Below are 13,311 nucleotides of genomic sequence, written 5' to 3'. Positions count from 1 at the left end.
AGCCAAATCAAGTTTTGTGCTCTTCTTTGCACAACAGAACTAATTTTATAACTGTTTCCAGTAAGAAAAGTTTAAGGGGAGGAACATTTCTAGAAAAAACAAATAAGAAAACTTTACAGCTTTCCATTTACCTGCCTTGGACCAAAAATAGAAGTACTGTGGACTTAGACATGGTGTGAAGGGGAACGAGATAGTGATGTTCTTAGTTGTCAGTAGATCCGTCGAGTGTTTATTGGTGTTTCTAGTGGAATGGGGTCTCGTTCAGTGCCTTGAGAATAGACTGTTATGGTGCAAGAAAGATTAGGGTCTGATTTACTTTTCCTTATTCTGATTACGAACAGGCCACAGACCCCCATGCTGCAGCCAAGGTGCTGATCAATGCAAATGTATTGGCAAAGACTAGCTAATGCAATAATGTTCTGGGTTAAAGTATTCTTATCAATCCATCATCTAAGTAAAGGCACATTTATCATAGGAATGGAATTTTTTTTTTTTTTAATGCCTACAAAACTAGTTTAAAATCTTCTAAAATTACTCTCTAGAAGTCACAAAGCGGTGCAGTGAGAGGTCATATCAAAAGTTGGTGCCAAGAATGTAGACTCCTGAGATCTTTTCGGTGACATATAGAAGAGTCTGGTAACTTTCAGTCATTTGTGCAAAAAAAAAATCACTAATTTAAAAAAAATATATATATATATTCTCAAAATAAATAAAGGGAACACTTAAACAACAGAATATAACTCAAAGTAAATCAAACTTCTGTGAAATCAAACTGTCCACTTAAAAAGCAACATAGTTTGACAATCCGTTTCACATGTTGTGCAAATGGAATAGATAACAGACAAATTATTGGAAGTGATCTAGGCACACTCAATAAAAGAGTGGTTCTGCAGGTGAGGACCACAGAGCACATCTCAGTACCAATGCTTTCTGGCTGATGTTTTGGTCACTTTTGAATGTTGGTTGTGCTTTCACACTCGTGGTAGAATGAGATGGACTCTACAACCTACACAAGTGGCTCAGGTAGTGCAGCTCATCCAGGATGGCACATCAATGCGAGCTGTGGCTGGAGGCGCTACCAAGAGACAGGCCAGTATACCAGGAGACATGGAGGGGGCTGTAGGAGGGCAATAACCCAACAGCAGGACCGCTACCTCAGCCTTTGTGCAAGGAGGAACAGGAGGAGCACTTCCATAGCCCTGCAAAATGACCTCCAGCAGGACACAAATGTGCATGTGTCTGCACAAACTGTAAGGGTATGTGTCCACGTTCAGGATTGCATCAGGATTTGGTCAGGATTTTCCATCAGTTTTTGTAAGCCAAAACCAGGAGTGGGTGATAAATACAGAAGTGGGGCATATGTTTCTATTATACTTTTCCGCTAATTGTTCCACTCCTGGTTTTGGCTTACAAAAACTGATGGAAAATCCTGACCAAATCCTGATGCAATCCTGAACGTGGACACATACCCTAAGAAACCGACTCCGTGAGGATGGTCTGAGTGCCCAACTTCCACAGATGGGGGGGGGTTGTGCTCACAGCCCAGCACCGCGCAGGACACTTGACATTTGCCACAGAACATCAGGATTGGCAAATTCGCCACTGGTGCCCTGTGCTCTTCACAGATGAAAGCAGGTTCACACTGAGCAGATGTGACAAGTCTAGAGACTCCGTGGAGAGCGATCTGCTGCCTGCAACATCCTTCAGCGTGACCGGTTTGGCAGTGGGTCAGTAATGGTGTGGGGTGACATTTCTTTGGAGGGCTGCATAGCCTCCATGTACTCGCCAGAGGTAGCCTGACTGCCATTAGGTACCGAGATGAGATCCTCAGACCCCTTGTGAGACCATATGCTGGTGTGGTTGGCATTGGGTTCCTCCTAATGCAGGACAGTGCCAGACCTCATTTGGCTGGAGTGTGTCAGCAGTTCCTGCAAGGTGAAGGCATTGAAGCTATGGACTGCCCCACCCCCATCCCCCCACCCCGTTCCCCAGACCTGAATCCGATTGAACACATCTGGGACATCATGTCTTGCATCATCCACCAACGTCACGTTGCACCACAGACTGTCCAGGATTTGGCAGATGCTTTAGTCCAGGTCTGGGAGGAGATCCCTCAGGAGACCATCCACCGCCTCATCAGGAGCATGCCCAGGCATTCTAGGGAGATCATACATTCACGTGGAGGCCACACACACTACTGAGCATCATTTCCTTGTCTTGAGGCATTTCCACTGAAGTTGGATCAGCCTGTAACTTCATTTTCCACTTTGATTTTGAGCATCATTCCAACTCCAGACGGCTGTGGGATATTAGTTGTGATTTACGTTGACATTTTTAGGGTTTATTGTTCGCAATACATTCCACTATTTAATGAATAAAGGTTTACAACCGGAATATGTCATTCAGTGATATCTAGGATGTGGGATTTTAGTGTTCCCTTTATTTTTTTGAGCAGTGTATATATAATTAAAATTGACAATGTCTTCTAATTTGTTTTGACAGGGTATCCAGTTCTGCCCAGCCCTCTGTATTAACAAGGGGTCCTCATTTCATAATAAAGTACTTATCTAGTACTTATTTTACTTATCTAGTCTAGCAGGATGTAGATGTTGCAATGATTTTGCATTTTAGACCACCTTCTATTACCGTCTGCATTGAAGCGATACCTGGATATTGGTGACAAGCGAATGTGCACGGGAAAGGCGTTATCTGATCATGCTCGTGTGCTAACAGTATCTAGCGTGCTCGAAAAATATGCTAGAGTCCAAGCGGCTGCTTGCCTCTTGGCTGTTAGGTAATCCTTGCATGTGTTGCAGCTGTCGAACAGCATTCGAGACATGCAGCCACTGGGACTATAACAGTTTTTGAGCATGCCAAAGATACTCTTGTAGCATAATAGCACGCTCGGATAGCTACTTATCCAAGCACGTTCGCTCATCACTAGTGGATATGTCTCATAGTTTCTCTATCTTTGTGCAAAACCTGGAATCTAATTCACAGACTTCTGTGTTGAAAGTTCCTCTACTATTTGCTGCCTTTACGGCTATATTTTATTTTCTTCTCATCATTAATTTCTTGGTCTTGGCTGCGACTCAGCTTTTTTTTTTTTTTTTTTTTGTGGGGTTTACAATGAATAAACATTTTTCTTGCAGATACAATGAATTTTGTGATTTTATTAAATACCAGTTTGTTTTTAAATAATAGTTTAACCTGAGGGCTTATGCTCGCAACTGCATATTTTTTGCTTGGTGTGCAAACTGCATGTATTGGTGATTGAAAAAAGGGTTTTCAAGGACGTCCCTCCTGACCGCACCTGACCGCACCATCAGGTGGTTGTCCTTCATATCCTTGATAGGGACAGAAGCACACAAGAGATTAAAAAGACCCTCCCTCCAGCATCCCTCAGTACCTGGCGTAAGTTCTATTGTGGAGCTCACCTTTCATGAATCTGAAAAAAAGGTGCCAAATCCTTAATTTATAGGGGAACCGCCTTTTGATGATGCCGATGGTAGACCGGTGAGACAATACTATTTAAAGTATTTGCAGAGGGGAGCTGAAGTTCCAGTGCATCTGAACTGCCAGCAATGGAAGGACAAACCACTGGCCAGGCTGATACCGCTGCTGAAACCCTGGTACAAGTGAGTTATTTAGGGTTTTGTTTTTTTTATTTCTCCCACACTGTCATGCTATCCGCCATCTGAGGTACATTTCATAGAACGATCCTTTTTTTCTTTGCAGGTTGAGGAAGCTCCTAAAAAGTCCATAGTAGTGTATAATTCATATGATTCGTCAAACTCAATCTGACAGGTGCCCCGCCCCTATCAAAGTGTGTAACCCCTCCCCTCCCCTTGTCTGACGGCTGGTAGCCAGCTGTCCCTCCTTGTTTGATTTCCCCCTTTTGATATCGTTTAATATAGTTTAATTTGTTGCATTTTGATATTATTCCCGTATTTTTGTGGAATAACACGTTTATAATTATATCCTAGTCGTGTATTTATTTTACACGTGGTTTATAACACCTTTCTCATTTGTTTTATATTAGATTTTATACGTAGCCCCGAGTTTGATTCTGTAAGCTGTGTTTTATTCACAGTGTATTCATATAGTGGAGAACTTATAACACACCAAGCTGTTTATTTGTGATCCTACTGAACATTATGGTGAACATTAACTAAATGTTTATTTTCACAAACAGAAGAGCCATTTTATTTATGGACCTACTGAACATTAACTAAATGGTGGGGTTATTTGCGGGTCAGAGGTTTATAAAGCCTAGGTCAATTGCTGTTGTAATCGCTTTCCCAATAAATGTTTATTTTCACAAGCAGAAGCGACAGATTTTCTGTTTGTGCTTGTATTGTACCTGTAGGGTTATGTAGTGTTATCTGCGGGTCATCTGCCCAGGCATTGTGTATTATTTATGTTTTTATAACGCACCATGTTTGATATTTGCTTTCTCTTTGTGTCTGTAGACGTCAGCTGAGAAGTTATTTGTGCGGCTACTACCCATTAACAGAAAATTGTAAGCTGTGTTTATTCACAGTGTACACCAGATTTTCTCCTTGTGGCTGCCTTATATACACAAGCAGAAAAGTTACTGGACAACTTATTTCTATATATATATATATATATATATATATATATATATATATATATATATATATATATATATATATATATATATATATATATATATATATATATATATATATATATATATATATATTATGCCCCAATGTTACAACACACGCAAGTAAGAAGCGGCGTGTTTTATACGAATATAAACCAAAGACACGATATTGTAGGAGTTTACTGCAGTTATCAGAGCATTGTATTTTATTTGGCAGCCACAAGTCACACAGGTCATGATGATAGTGTATCTGCAGCATGTTATTTGGAAATAAAGAACCCTTTTTTGTATTCGACCGCATTTTATATAAAATCTGCATAAAAAAATCTTCTTGGCTGCACCAAAACACGTAAGAAACAAATGTATAACTTATAGTGCTGCCGTATCCGCAGATATTATTCCAGCGTTCTTTAATTCTACGTTATTTTATCACACATTAATTTCACAACTTTTATATGATATTTATAACACATTCTCATTTATAAGGGATTTATAACACAATATTGTAAAATCATTTATTGGTTCGCGGCCTTAATAATATCCTTTGAAAATAAATTCAGCATTATTATTCCATGCTGTGACATTTTTATTCTGCAGCAACCTGTTTAGTAAAAATTCAGCATTCTTTTTATATCTTTGGCTTATATTATATTAGCTTTTTGTCATAGGTCAGGGATTTTTTTTGCACTTTATTAATATGCTGACCACATAGGTCAGTGATTTTTGCACTTTATTAATATGCTGTACACATATAGTATTTTTTTTTATATCTCAAAAGGGTGTGACACATTCCCATATATTATTCCAGCTTTCTTTAATTCTACATTATTTTAGCACATATTAATTTTACAGGTGCCTGTGCTGTCTATAATTTGACTCCTTTTTATTCAAAGACATCTAACATATACATACTTTTAATGTTTTTGTGTAAAATCGCGGTCAGACAGGCACGAACACACACACACACACAACACAGAACCCACACACAACAAACACAGAACCCACACACACAACACATACAACACACACACGAAATAGACATTTAGGACTTATTTATGTTATTATCTTTATGCACGTTGCCTGTGCTGTCTATAATTTGACTCTATCCTTGTTTTGTTGAAAATAACTGGACATACATAAGAAACCGGGCAATATATCTTTATAGAAATAACACTTCTGCACTCTTTGTGCATTTCTATCAGTTTTATTCATGCATTTATAACACACCATGTTTGATATTGGTAATTTGATTCTGGGAACACATTTTAAGTTACTTCTGCACATGTATTACTGTTTTTCTTGTTTGTTTTTTTTTTGTGTAAAATCTCGTTGATGGCTTACAAAGACATTTCTTTGAGAAATGTGTAGCATAACCAATTACCTATCACGGCCACTAGATGGCAGAATATCATATTAATTATTCTGGGATAACATTTCTCTTTGTGCATTTCTATCAGTTTTATTCATGCTTTTATAACACAACATGTTTGATATTGTTAATTTGATTCGGGGATAACACATGTTTATAAAAATAACGCTATAGCAAGTGGTAATGCCATTTTGCACTTTATTAATATGCGGTCCACATAGGTCAGTGATTTTTGCACTTTATTAATATGCTGTACACATATAGTATTTTTGATATCTCAAAAGGGTGTGACACATTCCCATATATTATTCCAGCTTTCATTAATTCTACATTATTTTAGCACATATTAATTTTACAGGTGCCTGTGCTGTCTATAATTTGACTCCTTTTTATTCAAAGACATCTAACATATACATACTTTTAATGTTTTGTGTAAAATCGCGGTCAGACAGGCACGAACACACACACACACACACATGGCGTGCGGGGTGTACATTAATATATATATCTCAGAATGCAGCTGAATAGTAGTGCTAATTAGGACATATAAATAGAAAATTATGTAGAAACCCAAAGTTTTGATAAGTGTATGAAAATACACCAATATTAACTATTTGTGCAATTTTAGGCGTAAATTTGTCCTATATGTATAGCAGACAGGAGTTGGGGCGATGAAATATGTGTTACAAGCGTAGTGAATTGCAGATATATTCTACAGTGTATGTCATTTTGAGAAATGTGTGGCATAACCAATTACCTATTACGGCCACTAGATGGCAGAATATCATTAATTATACATTTGGGGTTTACTTTTGGAAACTTACAAATTCCTATAATTATGCTTATACCTTAGGCGTGTATTTACATGGCCCTATAATTCGCACTTTTACAGACTATATGTGGATTACAGCCTGTATACAGTAACAGGCGGCATGACTGAGTGTAATATTGCACTCAATACTGTGCAAAGGGTCTGAATACTTATGACCGTGTGATATTTCAGTTTTCTTTTTAATAAATTCGCAAAAAATCTACATTTCTGTTTTGTTCAGGCATGATGGCGTGCAGAGTGTACATTAATATATATATCTCAGAATGCAGCTGAATAGTATTGCTAATTAGGCCATATAAATAGAAAATTATGTAGAAACTCAAAGTTTTGATAAGTGTATGAAAATACACCAATATTAACTATTTGTGCTATTTTAGGCGTAAATTTGTCCTATATGTATAGCAGTCAGGAGTTGGGGCGATGAAATATGTGTTACAAGCGTAGTGAATTGCAGATATATTCTACAGTGTATGTCATTTTGAGAAATATGTGGCATAACCAATTATCTATTACGGCCACATTTCTATGCAGTGTATTTTAGAACCAGTGTTTCTGGCTGCAGACTGTAATGTGTAAGGTATTCTCATTTTTATATATTGTATTTTATAACACACCATGCCGTTTATATAATAATCACAGTTGTGTCTCTACAGGACAACGTGGCTTACAAAGACATTTCAATAATATAAGTGTGAAACTGACAGACAAGCACAGCTGTGTCTCTACAGGACATGCCGGTCACTAGACAGCCAGAGTTTCTGTGGGGGAGATATACTAACAGAGGTTCTGTTGACCCAATAAACCGGTGTAGAACGTACACAGAGAGCAACTTACAATATTTACTAAGGTAGCGGAAATGAGTTTACTGCAGTTATCAGAGCATTGTATTTTATTTGACAGCCACAAGTCACACAGGTCATGATGATAGTGTATCTGCAGCATGTTATTTGGAAATAAAGAAGCCTTTTTTGTATTCGCCCGCATTTTATATAAAATCTGCATAAAAAAATCTTCTTGGCTACACCAAAACACGTAAGAAACAAATGTATAACTTTTAGATCTACCGCATCCACAGATATTATTTCAGCGTTCTTTAATTCTACATTATTTTAGCACATATTAATTTCACAACTTTTATATGATATTTATAACATTCATTTTATATGAGAGTTTTCTAACACATTCTCACGGGGATATTATATATATATATATATATATATATATATATATATATATATATATATATATATATATATATATATTTTGTGTTATGCACCATTATTTGACACTGTAATTCGCATTTTATATGCCGCTGCTTTTTCTTGTTTTTTGTGTAAAAATCTCTGGCAGACAGGCACAGCTGTATCTCTACAAGACATGCGGGACACACCAGAGACATTGGAAATTGGGGGTTATAATGTCGAATTCAGAAAATAACCATTTTATATTGAATGACTAATGATTTCTATAGGCCTACTTTACTATGAAATTATGCATAAAAAATCTTCTTGGTTAACCCAAAACCGTAAGAAACAAACGCATAACTTTTAGCTCGAACACATCAGCATATATTATTACAGTTTTTTGCTGAATTAAAAATTATACAGTTATTTCATATTTTTGGGGCTTAATGACAGGAGAAATTATTGATAGAAACCCAGAGTTTTGATACGTGTATGAAAATACACCAATATTAACTATTTGTGCTATTTTAGGCACAAATTTGGTCTATATGCATAACAGGCAGGAGTTGGGGCGAAGAAATATGTGTTACATGCGTAGTGAATTGAAAATATATTCTGAAGTGTATAACCAATTACCTATCACGGTCACTAGATGGCAGAATATCATATTAATTATACATTGGGGTTTACTTTTGGAAGCTTATAAAGGCGGTGTGTATGTGCACAGGATGACTTATTTTGTTTTTTATAGTCACTAATATCCATATTAAATGACTCTTTAGCTTTATGAGTAAGAGACATCCTACAAATAGAATCCTTTTCCCTAGTAGTTTTATATTCTATGTCTGATATATTTCTACACAAAGCTACAAAACTATTTTGTAGTTTATAATGTATCACAGTAGTTTCATGTGAAGTTACATCTTAGGTTCTGTTCAGACTATTGTAATATCTGTAGCTTAAAATAGAGCCAAATAGCTACTTTCAAACCCGGACATACACCATTGATTTTCGTCACAAATGGATCCAATATACACTATATCTCGTGTCACGGTTTATTTTTCCGCGTTACGGTTTAAAGTTATAATCATTTAAATAATAATTTTCTCATTAGATATGTGACTCGTGATATTTGCTTAGGCTAGATCATTTTCAGTTTAACAATACATTTTATCACAAAAATGACCTTATCTGGGGCCCTAGAAACAACCTAGCAGCATTAGTAAGCCCCTTTCTTTTTACATTATCAAGAATCCTTGGGTTAAGATAACGTAAGTTTATATGCATAAAGCATTTAATATAGTGCACCAAACATGATATGGTTTTTGATTTCTATGATCTGTCGCAAACAAATCATATAAGGTTAAAAATATGAATATTATTGAATATAATGTTTTACTATTGTTTACAGTATTTTATTTTCCGGGTGTTACTTTTGTTCATGTACTACTGGTTTCTTCCTCAGTTGTGATTTTTACCTTTTCTATATAAATATGGGTAAATGAATTGGCCATTATATGTATATTGTGTCAATGCTGTCGAGGTCTAAAATGTAATCGCACTATACACTATGTGTGTTGTGTGTGATGCATGTGTTCTGTGTGTTGTGTGTGTGTGTGTGTATGTTTGTCATGTGTGTTGTATGTGTTGTGTGTGTTTTGTATGTTGTGTGTTTGTTGTGTGTGTGTGTGTGTGTGTGTGTTCTGTATGTTGTGTATGTATGTTTGTTGTATGTGTTGTGTGTTTTCTGTATGTTATGTGTGTTTGTTGTGTGTGTGTGTGTGTGTGTGTGTGTGTGTTTGTCTGCAGCCATCTCCTTTCTGTAATTCTCCTCTCTCTTTACAGCGCCATAAATCTATAATGACCAATTCATTTACCCATATTTATATAGAAAAGGTAAAAATCACAACTGAGGAAGAAACCAGTAGTACATGAACAAAAGTAACACCCGGAAAATAAAATACTGTAAACAATAGTAAAACATTATATTCAATAATATTCATATTTTTAACCTTATATGATTTGTTTGCGACAGATCATAGAAATCAAAAACCATATCATGTTTGGTGCACTATATTAAATGCTTTATGCATATAAACTTACGTTATCTTAACCCAAGGATTCTTGATAATGTAAAAAGAAAGGGGCTTACTAATGCTGCTAGGTTGTTTCTAGGGCCCCAGATAAGGTCATTTTTGTGATAAAATGTATTGTTAAACTGAAAATGATCTAGCCTAAGCAAATATCACGAGTCACATATCTAATGAGAAAATTATTATTTAAATGATTATAACTTTAAACCGTAACGCGGAAAAATAAACCGTGACACGAGATATAGTGTATATTGGATCCATTTGTGACGAAAATCAATGGTGTATGTCCGGGTTTGAAAGTAGCTATTTGGCTCTATTTTAAGCTACAGATATTACAGTAGTCTGAACAGAACCTAAGATGTAACTTCACATGAAACTACTGTGATACATTATAAACTACAAAATAGTTTTGTAGCTTTGTGTAGAAATATATCAGACATAGAATCCTTTTCCCTAGTAGTTTTATATTCTATTTGTAGGTTGTCTCTTACTCATAAAGCTAAAGAGTCATTTAATATGGATATTAGCGACTATAAAAAACAAAATAAGTCATCCTGTGCACATACACACCGCCTTTATAAGCTTCCAAAAGTAAACCCCAATGTATAATTAATATGATATTCTGCCATCTAGTGACCGTGATAGGTAATTGGTTATGCTACACATTTCTCAAAATGCCATACACTTCAGAATATATTTGCAATTCACTACGCATGTAACACATATTTCTTCGCCCCAACTCCTGCCTGTTATGCATATAGACCAAATTTGTGCCTAAAATAGCACAAATAGTTAATATTGGTGTATTTTCATGCACGTATCAAAACTCTGGGTTTCTATCAATAATTTCTCCTGTCATTAAGCCCCAAAAATATGAAATAACTGTATAATTTTTAATTCAGCAAAAAACTGTAATAATATATGCTGATGTGTTCGAGCTAAAAGTTATGCGTTTGTTTCTTACGGTTTTGGGTTAACCAAGAAGATTTTTTATGCATAATTTCATAGTAAAGTAGGCCTATAGAAATCATTAGTCATTCAATATAAAATGGTTATTTTCTGAATTCGACATTATAACCCCCAATTTCCAATGTCTCTGGTGTGTCCCGCATGTCTTGTAGAGATACAGCTGTGCCTGTCTGCCAGAGATTTTTACACAAAAAACAAGAAAAAGCAGCGGCATATAAAATGCGAATTACAGTGTCAAATAATGGTGCATAACACAAAATATATATATATATATATATATATATATATATATATATATATATATATATATATATATATATATATATATATAATATCCCCGTGAGAATGTGTTAGAAAACTCATATAAAATGAGTGTTATAAATATCATATAAAAGTTGTGAAATTAATATGTGCTAAAATAATGTAGAATTAAAGAACGCTGAAATAATATCTGCGGATGCGGTAGATCTAAAAGTTATACATTTGTTTCTTACGTGTTTTGGTGTAGCCAAGAAGATTTTTTTATGCAGATTTTATATAAAATGCGGGCGAATACAAAAAAGGCTTCTTTATTTCCAAATAACGTGCTGCAGATACACTATCATCATGACCTGTGTGACTTGTGGCTGTCAAATAAAATACAATGCTCTGATAACTGCAGTAAACCCATTTCCGCTACCTTAGTAAATATTGTAAGTTGCTCTCTGTGTACGTTCTACACCGGTTTATTGGGTCAACAGAACCTCTGTTAGTATATCTCCCCCACAGAAACTCTGGCTGTCTAGTGACCGGCATGTCCTGTAGAGACACAGCTGTGCTTGTCTGTCAGTTTCACACTTATATTATTGAAATGTCTTTGTAAGCCACGTTGTCCTGTAGAGACACAACTGTGATTATTATATAAACGGCATGGTGTGTTATAAAATACAATATATAAAAATGAGAATACCTTACACATTACAGTCTGCAGCCAGAAACACTGGTTCTAAAATACACTGCATAGAAATGTGGCCGTAATAGGTAATTGGTTATGCCACATATTTCTCAAAATGACATACACTGTAGAATATATCTGCAATTCACTACGCTTGTAACACATATTTCATCGCCCCAACTCCTGACTGCTATACATATAGGACAAATTTACGCCTAAAATAGCACAAATAGTTAATATTGGTGTATTTTCATACACTTATCAAAACTTTGGGTTTCTACATAATTTTCTATTTATATGGCCTAATTAGCAATACTATTCAGTTGCATTCTGAGATATATATATATATTAATGTACACCCTGCACGCCATCATGCCTGAACAAAACAGAAATGTAGATTTTTTGCGAATTTATTAAAAAGAAAACTGAAATATCACACGGCCATAAGTATTCAGACCCTTTGCACAGTATTGAGTGCAATATTACACTCAGTCATGCCGCCTGTTACTGTATACAGGCTGTAATCCACATATAGTCTGTAAAAGTGCGAATTATAGGGCCATGTAAATACACGCCTAAGGTATAAGCATAATTATAGGAATTTGTAAGTTTCCAAAAGTAAACCCCAAATGTATAATTAATATGATATTCTGCCATCTAGTGGCCGTAATAGGTAATTGGTTATGCCACACATTTCTCAAAATGACATACACTGTAGAATATATCTGCAATTCACTACGCTTGTAACACATATTTCATCGCCCCAACTCCTGACTGCTATACATATAGGACAAATTTACGCCTAAAATAGCACAAATAGTTAATATTGGTGTATTTTCATATACTTATCAAAACTTTGGGTTTCTACATAATTTTCTATTTATATGGCCTAATTAGCAATACTATTCAGCTGCATTCTGAGATATATATATTAATGTACACTCTGCACGCCATCATGCCTGAACAAAACAGAAATGTAGATTTTTTGCGAATTTATTAAAAAGAAAACTGAAATATCACACGGTCATAAGTATTCAGACCCTTTGCACAGTATTGAGTGCAATATTACACTCAGTCATGCCGCCTGTTACTGTATACAGGCTGTAATCCACATATAGTCTGTAAAAGTGCGAATTACAGGGCCATGTAAATACACGCCTAAGGTATAAGCATAATTATAGGAATTTGTAAGTTTCCAAAAGTAAACCCCAAATGTATAATTAATATGATATTCTGCCATCTAGTGGCCGTAATAGGTAATTGGTTATGCCACACATTTCTCAAAATGACATACACTGTA

Source organism: Ranitomeya imitator, chromosome 3 (genome assembly GCF_032444005.1).
Source record: "Ranitomeya imitator isolate aRanImi1 chromosome 3, aRanImi1.pri, whole genome shotgun sequence".
In the NCBI taxonomy this organism is placed as follows: Eukaryota; Metazoa; Chordata; class Amphibia; order Anura; family Dendrobatidae; genus Ranitomeya; species Ranitomeya imitator.
The sequence above is the reverse complement of the archived record's forward strand: the minus strand, read 5'-3'. Positions refer to the sequence as shown.